Source organism: Lemur catta, chromosome 16 (assembly GCF_020740605.2).
Source record: "Lemur catta isolate mLemCat1 chromosome 16, mLemCat1.pri, whole genome shotgun sequence".
Lineage (NCBI taxonomy): Eukaryota > Metazoa > Chordata > Mammalia > Primates > Lemuridae > Lemur > Lemur catta.
This window is the reverse complement of record NC_059143.1, coordinates 42721239-42739488: the sequence shown is the minus strand read 5'-3', so window position 1 is coordinate 42739488 and position 18250 is coordinate 42721239. Positions and strand designations below refer to the sequence as shown.

Here is an 18250-nt window from a genome sequence, read left to right as displayed (position 1 = left end):
GCTTAAGTAGGTCTAACAAGTCTTAAGGATGACTGGTAGAACTTTCTGGCACCCAGAAGGCTTCTGTGTTCCCAGCACAGAGCTGAGGCAGCCTCCTGTGACATTCTTCCGAATGAATTCAGCAGGTATGCATCAAGGCCATTACTCAGATGACACCTGGAGCCCGAGGGTATGACGAGAAACTCCCATTTAGTCCCCAGGGTGATGGGTCCCCTCTGAGAATCCACTGCCTGTCATCATATTCTGGTTGTGACTTTAGTAGGTAAGTGTTTCCGAGAGGTGAATGGTCATAGGCCAGGCCCAGGGATACTCACTCACCCTTTCCTGGGGACCGGAACTTGGGCAGCTGCTCTCACCACAGTGGGGACTCCTGAGGGCAAATCATGCTAGTCTGGGGGCAGGCGACAGATTGATCCGAGAGCCCCTCCCAAGACCTTGGGACAGCCACAGAAAGGTGCATCAGTCACTGGAAATTGGACACGCATTGAATGTGTCTGAAATTGTCACTCCATCAACACCTTCCGAGAACCAAGGATAGAGCAGAAACATTAGGGAAGTTCTTGAGCCAATTGGGGCACAGTCCTACTTAGTAATCACAGAATCAGGGCAGGCACTTCTGAAAAGACTGAAAAGATGGGCAGAGTCTTGCTGATTAGAAATCACGGGTTTTAGTACCAGAGAACATCTAGTTCTGACCTGTAGGAGAGGGCCACCGTGTCAGCAGCTCCTGTCACCATTTGAACGGCAGGGTGTCAGGGCAGCTAGTCATCATGTGGCTGCTTCCCTTCCTGTCCTTGTCATTCCCATTCCCTGGGGCTGCTGCTCCAGCAGGCTGGAGACTCTCCCCCAGTTAGAGCCTCCTTGACAGCCCTAACGAGCCTTCCCCCAGGTTCTCTGTTTCCTGTTTGCGGACAATTGCCACCTCTACTCGCCCCGCAGGCACCCGCAGACAGCAGCAAGGTGGAGGTATAATGAGACAGTCAGATTAAGAAGACAAAGAGGGGCACAGGACACAGCAGGCACCGAGGCCCTGATGACAGAACAGCAGACAAAGAGAAGCAATTGAATCGTGATGGGTTTCTTCCCTGACCACGGGTCTCGGAGCCTGTTTTTGAGAGAGAAGTTCTCCTGTCTGGCTTTGCTCACTCCCCCTGCCCCGGGTCCAGCAATTAGTGTTTTCCAAAAAAGCAAAACCAACACTTAACACTCACAGAGCTGCATGTGGGGACAGCTTGCCAGGCATTGACTAAGGAACTCAGCTCAAATTGAGCAGCAAGTCGAGTGACAGCTGATATTTTCCTGAGAATTTAATAAAGGGACGTTCACCTTTTATAGAAATGTTGGAGTCACAGGGCAGGAAACAACTTTAAGACAATGCCGCTCAAAGCTTGATTTTGGACCAACAGCATCAGCATCTCCTGGGAGCATGCTGGAATGGCAGAATCCCAGCTCCCACGCCAGACCTAGCAAATGAGAATGTTGGAATGAGATCCCAAGTGATCCGTGTGCACGCTGAACACACAAGAAGCCCTGCCCTCAGGGTTGGCCCACTCCTGCCTATACATGAGTCCAGGGGAACTCTTAAAAAAACCAAAACTCATGCTGAAGTCCCACCCCTAAGACCTACCTACTTTAATTGGTCAAATCCAATTGGTCTAGGCCACTCATTACACTTTATAGGTCACCCAAAGCCCAGAGAGAGCAGAGGAGCCATCCAGTAGAAGGCTGACTATGTGTCAGAGACTGTTCTAGACCCAGGGGATACAGCAACACTGGGGTCCCTGATCTCATGGGACAGGGATAATAGGAGGAGTCAGACATTTAACAAACCAGCAACTATGTAATGTGTCCATTGAAAGAGAATAAACAAAGGAGGGGCTAGGAGCCGTGGCTCACGCCTGTAATCCCAGCACCTCGGGAGGCCGGGCGGGAGGATCGCTTGAGGGCAGGAGTTCGGAGGCTACAGTGAGCTGTGATGCACCTGTGAACAGCCAGTGCACTCCAGCTGGGGCGACCCCATCTAAAAAGAGTAAAGGAGGGTGAGGGGAGGCAAGGCAGGGGGCAGGTCTCTGACTTATCTTGGTAAGAGGAGTCAGTCGTCTATTAATGAAGCCTGGTGGTAGTGATGCCACAGATTTTTTTCCTTTCTGAAATCAGTTTGTCCATTGCTTGATCAAAGAATCTGTGGTGGATCTGCCTTGCTCCCAGAGGCTCAGAAAACTGTCAGAAGTGCAGTGCTTCTGTGCCAAACGAGGAAACCACTCCCCATGCGTCCCCAGGCAAAGACCATCCCCTCGCCTGTTCCCCGAGCACACTCGCATTGACACAAGGGCTAATGCTTATTGAAGTCAGTGCTTCTGAGCGCTGGCCACCCGTTAGAAAAGCCTGGAAGCTTAAAAAACAACACCACCACCAACAACAACAACAAAACAAAAAAACCAAACAATCCCAGTGGCAAAGGTTTCATCCCTGTCACGTTGCTCAATTGTGTTTTTTGAGAGATGGGGGTGGGGCTCTGACACTGGTATTTTTTTTTTCCTTTTAAATAGACTTTATTTTTTAGAGCAGTTTTAGGTTCACAGCAAAATTGGGCAGAAGGTACAGAGAGTTCCCATACATCCTCTGCCCCCACACATGGTATTTTTGTTACAACCCACGGGGAACGTATATTGACAACTCATTATTACCCAGAGTCCACAGTTTATGTCGGGGTTCACACTTGGTGCTGTCCATTCTGTAGGTTTGTACAAAGGTGTCATAGCATGTATCTACCACTGTAGGATCATCAAGAGTAACCTCACTGTCCTAAAAATGCTCTGGCATTGGTGTGTTTAAGAAGCACTCCAAGTCATTTGAATGTTCAGCCAGGATTGAGAACCACTGATTTCGAGCTTACTGTGAGCCAGGCCCTGCTTTAAGCGCTTTATAGGAATTAACTCCCTTAATCTCCATGTCACCCCGCTGGTGTAGGTGCAGCTATTGTCCAGAGCTGTTAAGTAGCTTGTCCAGTGTCGCACAGCGGAAGGGCCAGCATGTGAACCTAGGCGTGCTCGCCGCTAAGTCTGTGCTTAACCACTCGGGCTCACTGACTTTGCAATCCGCCCCCGCAATCTGCACACACTTGCACGTGGGTGAAGAAGAAAAGTAAATTTTCCCTGCAGTTCACTTGCACGCAGTGCTCCTGAACAGAACTCTGAGCCCTCCACGCGGAAGCTCCTTCCAACCCAGACCCCTGTCCTTTGGGGCCCTCTCCCCGCAGCCCTACCTTCGCCAACTCTCATGCCAGCTCATTGCTTTGCTGTCCCCTTGCACATGACTTGACCATTCCAGCTCTGGTACATCTGCCTGGAATGCCCTCCCCTCAGCCCCACCCAGCCAAAGTTTAATCCTTTCCTGCTGGGCTCCACTTCCCTGCTCCTGGCTCCATTCCCTGAAGGTCCAGGCCACCCTGACCTCTCCCCTGCTAACCACCAGAAGCACTCACTGCCTCAGCTGCGCCTTTGGGAATCCGATGATACTAGATCTTGCAAATCACATACTGCTCCCTACTTAACACCTGAAAGCCTTATGTCTTGGCAAAATTGATAGCTCCCCTAGGGAAGAAACCAAGTCTTGGGCTAATTTCTTGTTTCCCTTCCCAAGTCCCATGCAGTGTGCCAGGCGTACGTAGTCGTAGGTACAATATGACACATGGGAGAATGGGGTGCTCCTCCTCAGTCAGGGGCCCCAGGCCACATCAGATAAGGAGAGCAAGAACATTCCCTCCTCAGCCCTGGTCTGCAGTGTAAACTGCAGTGGGCATCTCACAGAATCATTTTCCATTCCTCCCTAATGACTATTTGCTCTGCTTGAAACCCCTCAGTGTGGAATGGAAAACCTTCCACGATCTGGGCAGCCAACAGGCCCAGGAGTGGCACAGCTCTGCGGTACCGTTGGGCTGTTCAGATGTGTGGAATAAATTGATAAATGCATGAGGAATCTCCTCATTAGTTTTGAAATGTGTCAGGCTGCTTGTAGAAAATGTGATCAAGAAATTCTGCACGTTCCCAGCATAATAATTCTTTCATCTTTATGACAAACAGCTTTGGGGCTTGGAAAAAAACAAAAGTGCTTCCAATTCCTTTAGTTATTAATAAGACTACTGATAGCAGCAGTTAGGCAGGTAATAAAATACAGATACTTAGTGTAAGAAAATATTATGACCTTAACCTGGTGCTATGTCCAAGGAAAGGACACGGATGTCATCGTGTGATTATTTATTGAGCCGAGCCCTCTTCCCCCTCCCTGCAAGGCTCAGAGGATTCACAGCCACATGGGGGGGGGACGCTTCAGAGGCCTCTGCACCCCCGCATTCCTGGCTGCAGCGGTGACGGTGACGACACCGCAGACATTTTGTCCCCAGATCTTGTTTTCCTCCACTGGAAAGAAAGCGGAAAGCATAATAAAATGGAATGCCTGTGGTGCAGGACAGTGGTTGTATAATGTCTAAATTCCAGAGAGGATTCCAAATCTTACCTCTAGCCAATACTTTCCACTCCTCCTACAAACAAACCCTGTCTTCAGGGCTCCTGATCAAATTGCACAGTTTGAGTTTTAGCAATTTTAATATTGTTGGTAGCAGGGACATGGCCCCAGGGCAGACGATAAGGGAGAAGAATGGCAGTAAGGCTGGGATGATCCACTTTTCAAGCCACACGGAGTTACTGATTTTTATTTTTATTTGTGCCAGTGGAATCTTCTACCTTAAGGGTCAGTAGGTGGCTGTATGGAATAATGCATGTGAAAACACAATACCCTTAGGGTATTGTACTGATAATGATTGAAATGTAGGGATTTTAAAGTCTATCATTGTTGATGAGTATATTGTGCTGGTGGCTGGAGAAAATAAATCACTACTCTGTGTCTTCCTTTTGCACTTGTTACATTCTATTCCCGAACCTCTTGTTTGCATATTCCTATTTGATAAAGTTACTAGTCCTGTGGATTCTCGTCACCTTTAGTTTTTAATTGCATTTTTTTTTTTTTTTGAGACAAGGTCTCACTCTGTTGCACAGTCTACAATGCAGTGGCATCATCATAGCTCACTGCTGCCTAAAACTCATGGGCTCAAGTGATCCTCTGGGTTCAGCTTCCCAAGTGGGTACGGCTACAGCATACTACCATACCTGGCTAATTTTTGATTTTTAAATTTTTGTAGAGAGATGGAGTCTCACTGTGTTGTCCAGGCTGATCTTGAACTCCTGGCCTTAAGCAATCCTCCTGCCTCAGCCTCCCAGATTGCTAGGATTATAGGCATGAGCCACTGTGCCCAGCTTAAGCATATTTTTAACATCTGTTTTCAAAGCACAAAATCATGCTAAGTTGGCTGGATCCCAAGGGACTTCTAGGATTAGCTCTTCTAGAATTGATGGAACCAGCCTCCTCCTTCCCCAAATTAAATCACGTAGGCCCATACATTAAGCATTGAATCAGAATCTCTGAGAGTGGAGCCCAGACATAAGTGTTCTTTCCCCTTTGCAAATCAGAGATACATTATCTGCCTGAGAGGGCATATAAATGATCAAACCAAGGAAACCAGTGAATCTTCCATGCTATTGCCCATCTTCCAAGGTGTGACAGCCAGGTGTGCCGCTGTGAAAGGATGCTAAGAGTATTAAAACTTCCCTTGGTGAACAGCTTAAATCAGTGGTTCTCAAAGTGTGTGCCATGGACCTCTGGGGGTCCCTAAAGCCCTTCTGGGGATCTTGAAGGTCAAAACTATTATCATAAAAATACTCAAACATTATTTGTCCTTTTCACTGTGTTGACATGTGCACCAATGGTAAAAAAGTAAAGAAGGGTGAATCTGTTGGTGCCTTAGCATGAATCAAAGCAGCGGTCCCAAACTACATTAGTTGTCATGAATTCTGCATGGCCATACAGTCACGGTTAAAAACAACAAACAAAAAATTTTGCTTAATAATGTCCTTGATGCCTCAGTAAAAATGGATGATTTTATTAAATCTTGATAACTCAGTAAAAGCCCATTTAATACCCTATGTGATAAAATGGGAAACAAGCGCCTCTGCTGGATTTCACGGAGATGACGGTCATCTTGAGGAAAAGCACCTGTGTGATTGCTTAAATTGCAAGCTGAACTTTTGTCGTGGAGCATAGTTTTCACTTGAAAGAATAATGGAGTGTGATTTTTCCTTGAAAGAATAATGGACAGATGACGGCTATTCAGCCTTGGGTATCTGGCAGATATTTTCTCAAAAATGAACAAAATAAGTCTGTCACTTCAAGGAAAACTGAAAGTATCTGTTGCCAGTGCTAAAAACCAAACTTTCAAGTTATCATTATAAGTCCCTTCACTGAACTAGGGACTTCCAGTTTCTTCAAATATTCCTTCTGCTTCTTTTTCTATTTCCTTTCCTTCTGGGACTCTCATTATGTATATGTTGCAAGCTTGATGGTATACTATAGGCCTCCAAAACTCTGTTCATTTCTCTATATTCTTTTCTCTTTCTTCTCCTAAGACTAGATAATCTCAATTGACCATCAAGTTCATTGATTCTTTATTCTACCTGCTCAAATCTGCTGTTGAGCACTCTAGTGAAATTTTCATTTCAGTTATTGAAATTTTAAACTTCAGAATTTCTATTTGGTTCTTAGTTATAATTTCTATGTCTTTATTGAAAGATTGTTCTCATACTTTCCTTTAGCTCTTTAGACATAGTTTCCTTTAATTTTTTGAACATATTTAAAATAGGTAATTTAAAATCTTTAGCAAACCTAGGGACAGTTTCTACGGACTACTTTTTTTCCTGTATACAGGCCATCTGTACACTATTGTTTCTTTGCATGTCTCATAATTTGTCGCTGACAACTGGACATTTTAGACAATATAATGTGACAACTGTGGAAATCAGATTCTCACCCTTCCCAGAGCTTATTTTTCTTGTTTGCTTGCTTAGTGATTTTTCTGAACTAATTTAATTCTTTAAAATCTGTATTCTTTATTGTCTGTGGCCACTGAAGTTTCTACTCAATTAGCTTAGTGGTCAGTTAGTGATTGGACAGAGATTTCCTTAGAGGTCTTGGAACCAATAAGTTTTTTACTTTATTGAGGGGCTCTTTGTACATATTGGGACACACTTTCACACTCAGCCAGGCAGCTGACACTCCTCCTTAGCCTTCACTTTCTGCTAGTGGAGCCTTAAGGTCAGTTAGAAGTGAGAGCTCAGTGTTTTCTCAGGTCTTTCCTAAGCACATTCATAGCCCTGAACATGCTCACAGCCTTATGCATGTGAGTGACCATCTAGAACTACAGGAAAATGTCCAAGCTTTTCAATGACCCCATGGGCATCTCATTCCTAAACTTTCCCTTTTTAGCTTTTTGATTAGCTGTTGTTTGCCCCAATTGTTATCTACTGCCTCAGGCCGCCATGGTGTGATTGGACAATTATTTAACAACAATCGTCTCTGATTTTTTTTTTTTTTTTGACAAATGCCCCCAGGGAAAAGATTTTTCTCACTGGGTGAGCTCTGAGTCAGATCACATAAAGACAGTCTTGTGAGTGGGGTCTTCAAGGAACCACCAGGCAGGTCAAATAATGACCACTCTCTGGGAATAGGGCTTTGAAGGAGCGCCAACTCTGCTCTGCTCCCACCCACCCCAGAGGCTGCCAGGCTACTGGTTTCCACTGTGATTGTGAGTCTTGGTTTCTAAGACTACGGTGGGGCTGGTTATGGGGGTATAAGACCAGGGCAAGTTAACCCACTGCTCTTACTGAGATCCAGTCATTTTTCTTAAATAAGTGCTCCCCAGATTACCTTTGATTAATGTTCACAACCCTGAAAAAGTTGATTCAGACACGTTTTGATAATGTTCTTGTTGCTTTTATGGAGGTGAGAATTTTCAGATATTTACTGACATTTTTGCTGATGTCTGCCATCCTTCTACTTTCCACCATACGACTAAGCACAGAATTGATTTGTACTGTTCTCTGATAAATTAATATTCATGTTATGTAGAATTTTGGAAAACTCATGTTTTTCATTAGAAGCTTGACAGTTTCCTAATACTTTAAAATTGCCCTGATAAAATTAGTGGTAATATTATTGAATGTGGTTTTAAAAAATATTATATAAGAAAATATATTAACATTTGAAAGACCTCCTGAGGCAAGTTTTTCCAAATAACCAATATATGATGTTACAAAGTCATGCATGGGTAAAAGGTGCATTTAAAATTCAGTGTAGACTAACAGATCTTATGTAACAAGTACAGGAAGTGGTTTAAATTCCACATTAGAATTAATCTACATATAGTATCAAAGAATATCTGTCATTGGATGAAAAGACTAATAAAATACTCCTTTGTTTTCCAACTACATATCTGTGTGAGGCTAAATTTTCTTCATATACATCCATTAAAACAATACATTACATCACAGTGAATGCCGAAGAAGATAAAAAAAAATCCAACTGTCTTATATTAAGCCCAATGTTAAAGATACATGAAAAATGTAAAACAATGCCACTCTTATGAAACTTTGTGTGTTGTTTTGGAAAAATATAGTTATTTTTCATAAAAAATTTGTATTTATACTAGTATGTAACAAATTTATTTTTGTTCTTTTAAAATTAATTAAATATTTTAATTTTTTTCCGTTTTAATTTGAATATGGTAAATATTGATAGATATACTCCACATTAATAAAAGGTCTTTGTTGCTCTCAATTATTTTTAAGAATGTGAAAGAGTCCTGATACCAAAATGTTTTTAGAACCTCCAGTTTAGACCAATTCTAGGGGTTCAAAATCAGAAGGAGCCCCATCCACTTAAGGACCTCTTTTTCTTTAACAAGGAAATGCTTAATTTAGAAAGAACCTGGAGAATTCAAGTAAGACTTTCACAGCATCGGGGAGGAATGCTACTGCTTCCCTCAGCCGAAAGAAAAGATATGTATGCAAGGAGGGAATTCAATTAATTGTTCAGGGAATCTCTTCCTGGATGGTTCTGCGTTCCTGTCAAATCACTGTGGGGCACACAGGTCTCTCTGCCAGCGCCTTGCAAAGATTCCACACCCCACTCTACTCACACCATCTCCCCTGCTGCTGTTGAAGACCCTCCCATGATCTCCTTTCCCCTTCCAGTTTATATTGCACAACTGAGCACAGAGGGCCCTACGAGGTTCTCTGAGAAATTAATACTTTTTCCTTCAGTCAATTTTTAGTCATTTTAGGGCTGGACAGACTGTCTCAGGCATCTCCTTTATCCTTCCTCAGCTCTAACATAATGTTGGGCTACGGACTCCAGACACATCTGCCAACTGACTGATCAAGATGAAGACTGGGAGCAGGAACACTTGCTGAATGATCTCTTTACACCATCGTTTCCTTTCTCTGCATGTTAGTTTTCTATCGGCACCCACAGAGCCAGGCTTCAGGGTCAGAAGGCTCTGCTTTCTTGTCCCAACACTACCGCTTACCAGCTTTGTCACTTTGGGGAAATTACTTACTCTTTCAAGCCTCAGTGTTGCACATGGGGCAGACATCGGTTTTTGCTTTTTTTATTTTTAGAGACAGAGTATTGCTCTGTCACCCAGGCTGGAGTGCAGTGACGTGATCAATCACAGCTCACTGCAGCCTGGCATTCCTGGGCTCAGGCAATCCTCCTGCCTCAGCCTCCTGAGTAGCTGGGACTGCAGTCATGTGCCACTATGCCCAGCTAATTTTAAAATTTTCTGTAGAGCTAGGGTCTCACTATGTTGCCCAGGCTAGTCTCAAACTCCTGGTCTCAAGTGATCCTTCCGCCTCGGCCTCCCAAAGCACTGGGGTTTCAGGCATGAGCCACTGCGCTGGCAGACATTGTCTAGCATAGGAGGCATCCAACAGATGCTGGGTTTCTTGCCCAGTTTTCTGCCTCGCTTCTGTAGGATGCTCAGAGATAATTATCAAGGACGTGTCAGCCACAAATCATAACCCTTTCAAAAGCACTCATTAGCTACGCAAGAAGTTAATTATACTTAATCCAGTTCCTTTTCCTCTTTACTTAGTGTATTTAGGATGGATTGTAAATCTCATATCAACTAAAACACATGTTCCATAAGTTTATATATCACTAAATCATGACAATCTCCCATTTGTTTATTTAGTTGTTAAGAAGTTAAATATAGTATATTTAACCCAATTATTTTCTCTGTATTTTCTCAACTTCTTTTTGTTTTCCCTCCTTGATTCTTTTTTTGAGACAGTCTCACTCTGTTGCCCTGGCTGGAGTGCAGTGGCATCATCATAGCTCACTGCAACCTCCGACTCCTGGGTTCAAGTGATCCTCTTGCCTCAGCCTTCTGAGCAGCTGAGACTATAGGCACGCGACACCACGCCTGGCTAAATTTTTTTCTATTTTTTGCAGAGATGGGGGTCTCACTCTTGCTCAGGCTGTTCTTGAACTCCTGAGCTCAAGTGATCCTCCTGCCTCGGCCTCCCGGAGTCCTTAATTCTTCATGATCATCTCTCCTGCTTTCTTACCTGGCCTTTTGTGCCTCCCAGCCTATTTTCTTCTCTTTCTTTCTCTTTCTTCCACACAAGTCGTCGCACCTTCAGGATAGTTGGTTTCTCTGGCACAGCCCCCCAGGCTGGATAGGTGAGGAAATCAGAGTTACTTGGGATTTCCCAGTAGTTCATAGTGTTCTTTTATGCTCCCTGTCAGCTCTTGACAGAGGCCACATCTCCAAGAGTTAATTGAAAAGGTTCATGGAGGGGAGGATGTGGGTAATGTGAAGCTGCACAATAGTCCCTCTTCTTTAGCTGGAAAGATTCAGCTTTAACTGAGAGATCTAAGCTGAATTAATGATGAGGATGAGAGAATCTCCAGGGGTGGGCCAAGGATAATCTGTATCAGAATGGCTTTGGGATCTTCAAAAGTAAATTCTCAGGCCCTGACCCACGGATTCTGATTTGAGAATTGTAAATAGAGTTCTCTGATGATTCTTCTGCACGATTCCAGAACACCAGAGACAACTTGATCTTGGCACTTCCACCTTCTTGGAGAACATACCTGGCATCAAATGTGCTTTGCAAAGCCTCTGCATGTTGATTTTCTCATTTGAACCCCAGAGTAACTTTGTGAAATAGACGAGACAACTTTCCCCAGAAAGTTGCCTTAAATTTCAGTTTCCCTGAGCTGCTGGCCAAGGGAAAGCCAGGTATCAGCTGTGAGTCAGGCTGGGCTGACCTCAGCCACTCTTGAATGGCCTCTACCTGGGCACCAGGTTACCAACCAAACATTACTGAAATTGGAATTTGTCTCTGACTTCCAGACATGAGACCTATGTTAGCGGGCACCCTACGATGGAGGGCTTAGAGCACATTTGGGCTTAAAGATGCAAGGGGTCTTTCAGTGAGGAAGAGAAAAGATAAGGAAGACTGTGTTAGAGTCATCTGTGTTTAACCCTGAGCCTTCCTGAGTTAAAGATTGGTGTATATTTTATAGAGAGAACAGTCAGTAAAGATCTAACCATTGCCTCTAAGTCCAAGCCAGACCCAAGCAAAGGGTTGTTGACTTCTGAGCTGGCTGGTACCTGGAGTGAGGTCAGCGACATTGCAGTTACAATGAGGTCAAATGAGATAAATAAGAGTGTGACTTATAAACAAGTGTATCGAGTTTTTACTGGGGCTGCAGTGTCTGGGGAAGGGTCCCAGTGAGAAAGGACTCAGTAAAGCACATCAGGCTCAGGCTCCTTGTGGCTCCAATCAGTGACGGGAAGAGCCAAGGGCGCTGTCCCTCTTGGAACGAGAGAGCAGGGTTGGTCTGATCCAGGATTCTGTTCCTTCCCTGCGGGGCCAAAGCCAAACACCTGGCTTGATCTGTGTTAGTCTGAGTGACATGTGGATGTGGGTTTCCAGCCAGTGGGGGCTCACGGGCTGTGGTTTAGACCTTTTCGTCACATTAAATTAAAAAGGAAACGGCACTGTCCTTCCTACACGTAATCCTATCATGGCATTGTCTGTACAGCCTCCCGGCAAGAATCACGCCTCCTTAGCATGCTCCTAAAAAGAGTCATTGCTTATGCTCGACCACCATGTGAAGAATTCTTTACTTATTTGCGTACAATGTCTCACTTTAGAAAAATAATGCTTTTTCAAGTTCTCACAACATAAAAATGACTTAAGATAAAAAGAGAGAGGAAGGAACTAGAATATATATAAAACATTTTCCTCGTTCCTCTAAGTAATTGGCAGCACTTTCAATTTGGGGTAAGACTGGGGAAAGCTGGAAGGGAAAATGCTCAGCTTTCCAGGACTCAGCACTGGAGGCTGGTGGAACCCAGAGGCCGGTTGCCTCTAACCACAAACCCTTTTCCAGGGAGACCACAGATCTCTTGAACATGCAGTCAATTATGCTCATTTGCTCTATGTTCCAGGGTGTCCAAAGATGGCAAACTTACCTGTATGTTCTCTTCATCCTAGCTGTACCCCAAATGATGCTGCTGTTTATCAAATCTCAGCTAAAAACTGTTTTGGAATGATCTGCTGTTCTGGTTCTGTTGAGGTCAAGTGCTTGTCCGAGAACCCACAACTGTCTCCTAACCTGGAAGATGACAAGGACACAGGTTGGAAACAGGAAACTGGGAAATATGAGGAGGAAAGTGCAGATCACACTGATGAGAAGGACAGTCCCCGTAAGGAAGAAGGAAGCATCGTCTTGGCCACTCCCACCGCAGCTGGCTCCTCCCCCGCCAAACTCAGCCATTTCCGTTCACCCCAGTTACTGGCCAACAACGACATCCGTGCATCCAGTTCTGAAAGTCCTTGGGGTGTTGAAGGAACAAAGCAAACTGGAGAGGCTCATGACCTGAGTAGCACAGAAGAAATTGCAGATGGCCTGCTTTTTCTTAATTCAAGTAATACTCCCAAAAGACAAGATGCATGCGGCCACAGGACAGCGCATTCCCAAGTGTCAGGGGTCATGGATGGTGGCCAGAACAACGATGGCCCTAATGATGGAGTCTTAAGCTCTAGTCATCAAAATCCAAAAGTCCAGAAATACATTAGCTTCAGCCTCCCGCTGTCTGAGACAACCGCACACATTTACCCAGGTGACAGTGCCACCGTCAACACACAACACGGCCAACAGGTCTCCAGCGAAGACTCTGACAGTGACTATGAACTTTGCCCAGAGATAACCCTAACCTACACCGAAGAGTTTTCAGATGATGACCTGGAGTATCTGGAATGTTCCGACGTAATGACAGATTATTCTAATGCAGTCTGGCAAAGGCACCTGCAGGGGACTGAGCATGTTTTTTTATTAGAAAGCGATGACGAAGAGATGGAATTCAGCGAGTGCTGCCTGGGTGGGTGTGAGCATTTCCTCAGTGGAATGGGTTGTGGGCCTCGGGTGTCGGGTGACACTGGGCCTATGGATGCCACCAGTGGCCTCTGTGGTTATCACTCACAACCCCAAGAAGTGGGGGTGAGGAGCGGCAGCGCCTCCACGCACGGCCCCTCAGGCCCACACACAGGGGTGACTCTCACTCTGGGACCTCACCAGGGTGGGACGTCTGTGGTGACCAAACAGGGGAGATATAAACTCCCCACTGCTTCTGAGGCTGCTGAAAATGATTATCCAGGAATTCAAGGGGAAACCAGAGACAGCCACCAAGCAAGAGAGGAATTCGCCAGTGACAATCTGCTGAACATGGATAACGCCACGACAGAGACAGAGACGAAGCCCTTGGCTGGTGAGTTAGAGAAATCGGGGGTGAACCAATGTTCGCAGGCCACGGCTGAGAAAAGAGTAGAGGAAAAGGACCCATGGAGCAAGAGGGGCTCCCAGAAACCTGCCAGCAGGAGGCAACTGGGAATTAAAGGAAAACCCAAGAAGCTGAACACCAGCCTGAAACAAAGGACAGCGGAAGCCACCCTGCATCTCCCCGGTCCCAAAGAACCTGCTCAGCACCCGCTAACCCAGAGAGATAACGGGGGCCTTTCTCATGGCAAAGCAGACGCTACGGAGGGGAATTCCCATGTCCTTGCAGGAGGATGTGTTATTTCAACCCTTGCAGAGCAAGAAGCAAAAACTCTTCAAATTCCAACAGACTCCATCCCCAATTCTTTGGGGAACACACATTTCGAGGGAGAAGGGATGCAGGTTACTGATCTATTTGAAACAAGCCAAGTTCCAGACCTCAGAGATCATCCTCAGGTAAGACTCCCCTTTAAAAAAAACTACAAGATAAAGGAGTTGTGTGTGTGTGTGTGTGTGTGTGTGTATGTGTATGTGTGTGTCTTTCCCTTCACTTCATGTTCACAATTGCCGTCTTATAATGTAAACCAAAATAAGTCTCTCGATACCATCAGGGTACTTGTGCATGACAGCTGCCGCTGCTAGGAAGGAAATCTGGTTTTGAAAAAAGGCCCAGATAAACCCTAAGCCATCCTAATTATAGCAGAAGACTGATAGAAGTAAGAGACACTAATGGGACTCTGGACAGCTGGAAAAAGAAATCTGATATTTTGTCTACTGCATGTGTTTTACTGGGCAATGTCACTATTCAGAAAGTTTCTCAAGCAAATGTTTTGGGTGTAGTCTTTAAAGGAAAAAAAAACACTTTTTTTTTTTGGCCATTTGGACCGAGGTACTTTCAAAATGGTAGGTTTGGGCTTTAATCAGAATTTGTAGTACAAATGAAAGATTTTGATGTGTCTCAAAGGCTTGTAGAATTCACTTGGTGATGCTGGAGAAAGTAGGCAAAGTAGATTTTGCTATGATGGTGGGATTTTCTGACTGTATGTTTGTTTTATTTTGTTTTTCTTAGAAACCACAAAGTATAAAAGAGGCTAAGAAAATACAGCCAGGAAATAAATTTGTTTTCCCTTATTACCGATTTGGGGGTGTAAAGAAGTAGAATTAAATTCATGGGAATAATTAATGCACAAAGGATGTTGTGCTTGATACATAACTTATATTTTTAATTTTAAAGGGTCCCAAATGGGCTTTGGACAGATGCTGTACATGGCCAAGATTTGATTTTTGTAAATAAATACCTAAGAAAAGTTATTTATCAATTATTTTTACTATACTTTGTATTCCCTTTTCCCCCCAACTTTGTGGTAGAAACTTAGTATTATTTTTATAGAAGACTAGATATACTCCAAAGAAAAGAAAATATTCCCAAATGCAAAGTGATTTAACTGTCTCTGTGCAAATATAAAATATTGATACATTGATTTCTAAAGACCCAGTTATAAAATAGCCAATCTAAAAATTTCCAGATTCGAGGTAACTTTTGACTGAGCAAACAGCTCTGTTCCGCTGGCTAAACTAGCCAGATAAAAGCCACATGTGTACCTTACTTTTAGCAGGAGAGCCAGCTTTATCCTATTGAGGGCTTAGCACATACCACTTGGCGGCTCACACACCCGTGGCCACAGATTCACGCCCAAGATAAGTTTATGGAGTTGGTTTGACCAAATGTTAACACAAAATAAAGTGACAATGTGAATTTTTTCATGTCAATAAATATGGCATTTCCTTTTCTATTCATAAAATGCTCTTCCTTGCTCAGCTAAGTGCTTTCTTGGAGTCATTTATCCTATTAGAGCATGTTTCATTGGAGAAGTGACTTTTATGATTAAAGGTTGGGGGAGGCGATAAAGTGGCCCAAAAGGAGTAAGAGGAAGGGAAGGCTATGATTGACAATATCAGTTTTAGATCCCCTGAAATTTCTAGCTCCCCCAACTGCCACAAATTTCAAGGAGCTGAAGGGAGGAGCCCCCTTTGTCATCTGCAGCTTGTACCTTAAACTCAATTCTGAGCTTGAGAGCCCTGGCGACCAGCAGGCTCATTTGTTTCCTGGCAATGCAGCTCAGTAAAATGGGCCATCTCTGGAACCAAGGTCATGACCACAGACCCACCCCACCAGCTATCAGCTCGAGGTCCCACCTGTGCTTTGTGGTGTGAACACTGCTGTTCAGAAAGCACACAGAAGAGCTTGCATTTCCTGCAAGTGGTGGGACCTTTTCTCAACTTGCTGTGATCAGTAGCAGAACTGACCTCTCCCTCAAGGGACAGCCAGGAACTTGGATGGAAACTGCACATTTAGGAGCAGTTCTGTGCAGCCTGAAGTTAGAAATAGGATCTTTGTATCTGTGCCATTTATTTTCCTTTGACTACAGCAGGATAATTTTACCACAAGGGACTAGCATATTTGAGAATGCGGATTCTTTTACCCATGCAAAAAGTTTCTGTTTAATTGTAGGAGATGTATTTCTTACATACATACAAAATAGAGTCAAATTTACAGAAAACATCTATCAATTGCAAATGTGACGCAGAGCCTTGGGAGTCAGTGGGAACTAAATGAAACTTATTATAATATTGTTCAAAAAAAGATTGGTGAATCTTTCCATAGCTAAGTCAAAATACATTTTAAATATTTATTCTCAGACACTGGAGGCTGTGGGAACCTAAAAGTTTGAAATGGCTTGAAAATCCTGGGTTGGGGGTTAATATTAATAAATTTGCCCACTCTTGGGTCTTGCCTGATTCACTTACCTTTAGGTGTCTTTTTGTAGAAACAGTGACCAGCAACTTATCTCTTAGTATTTTATCTTCATCTGCGTATTGCTTTTAGCAGCCTGGGAAAAATTCCATGTCTCTAATTTTCTCCTTTAAGAACAAGACTATGTTGCTGACTGTCTCCTGCCTGAACGTGTATCTCCAGGTGTATTTCCTCCCTGTCTTCCCTCCTGTCTTTTACAGTGCAAGCCTATCTTGTTATGACTTGTCTTGCAATAGTACTTACCCAGGCTAGGATTGGAAAGCCCCCAGTTTCTCTACATTTATGGAAGATTCTAAAGCTAATTCCAGTTTTGGAGTGGAAAACAGAGAGGGTACCCCAGGCTAACTTGAATCATCTTCAAGGGTCACACCGCCAACTCTTCGCCTTGGTTTTGAGCTCACTTTTCCGATCCAACTCAGAGGCGAGGCCTGACAACCTGCCCATCTTAAGTTTCCCTGCAGCCACACCGGGGTAAGGTCATCCTCACTCTTAAGTCAGAAGTGCTGTGTCTGTCCTCCTGCACGGTTGCCCAGCTTCACCCCAGAGAGGTTTGCATTTCTGTCTGGGGTCATGGAATTGTAAATGTACAGTATGACAATGTATTCTTAGGTTCTGGTAGTTAAGAATCTTCCTGAGCAGGAATCAGCAGTAAGCATGGAAAGTGAGCTCCGTGATGGAAGAGGATTTGTTCACTGTATTTTGTCCACTGATATATCTCAAGTCCTTGCAATAGAGCCTGCCACATAATAGGCATTCAATCATTGACTGAATAGGTAGCCATATAATAATAAATGCCAAGTATAGTTAGGTAGGATTCTAATGATCATTGTTCTCAACCACTCTATGGCCTTTGTCATCCTGAGCACGTTCTTTGGTTACCTGCATGAAGACCAAGATGCTGCTATCAAGTGTCCACTAATAGGTCGCAATTCCCCTTGCTCTTTTGGCCGTGGGAATGAATTGGTTTCTTTTGTCATCCACACCCTGCACTCGGGGTCCTTTGTGAATGCTGGCGATTCACATAGGACTTTGGCTTTATTGGTGCTTTTTTATCGCTCACAAATTGCTAATTGGATCCAGGAGGATCTTACCACACTCTTCTGGCACTTAAGACCTTCCACCATTTAGCCTCTATCTCTGGAAGGCAAAGCAGGAGTACATGTTGGTCTCCTCTCCTGGAAAAGGAAGCGTTTCTCAGACACGTGGTGGATTGTCCAGCTTCTTGTCTGGAACACCTTTGTACACCTTGTGGCTGGCTCAGCCAACCTGCTGCTTCAAGCCCCAGATCCTGCAAGATACTTTCCTCATCCCTAACTATGATGTCTCCCCTCAGAGAAACCCATAACACTCTCCTCCTCATTCTGTGCATAACGTAGTGAGCTCCAAACCTGAGTTTGCTTCCTGCTCTACCACTTCCTAACTCTGGGACCCTGGGAGAAATTACATTAGCTCTCCCAGCCCCAGGTTCCTCATCTATAGAACAGAAATAATAATACTCCCCTCAAGGAAGTTTTAAGGATTAAAATCTTTCATGGAAAAGCCTCAGCACGGTGCCTGTTATGCAGTTTACATTTAGTATCAGTTTTACTACCATTTTTATTTTATTATTTACCTTCTTGATACATATGTCTTTTCTCCCCATATTAAAGACTTTTGTGAGGGCTGGCTGCAAATGGTTTTATTCCTTTTTTTAAT

The 18250-nt window shown here is 44.1% G+C and overlaps 1 long non-coding RNA gene across 1 annotated transcript; it reads right to left on the bottom strand.

Annotated features, from left to right (window-relative positions):
* Positions 1–4404: 4404 nt before the first annotated feature.
* Positions 4405–16700, bottom strand: LOC123621593. The gene is made up of 4 exons (XR_006729194.1): positions 16549–16700; positions 12437–12579; positions 10518–10624; positions 4405–4418 (listed from the first exon to the last, which is right to left on the bottom strand). It is a non-coding gene; the product is annotated as an uncharacterized LOC123621593 (long non-coding RNA).
* Positions 16701–18250: the final 1550 nt, after the last annotated feature.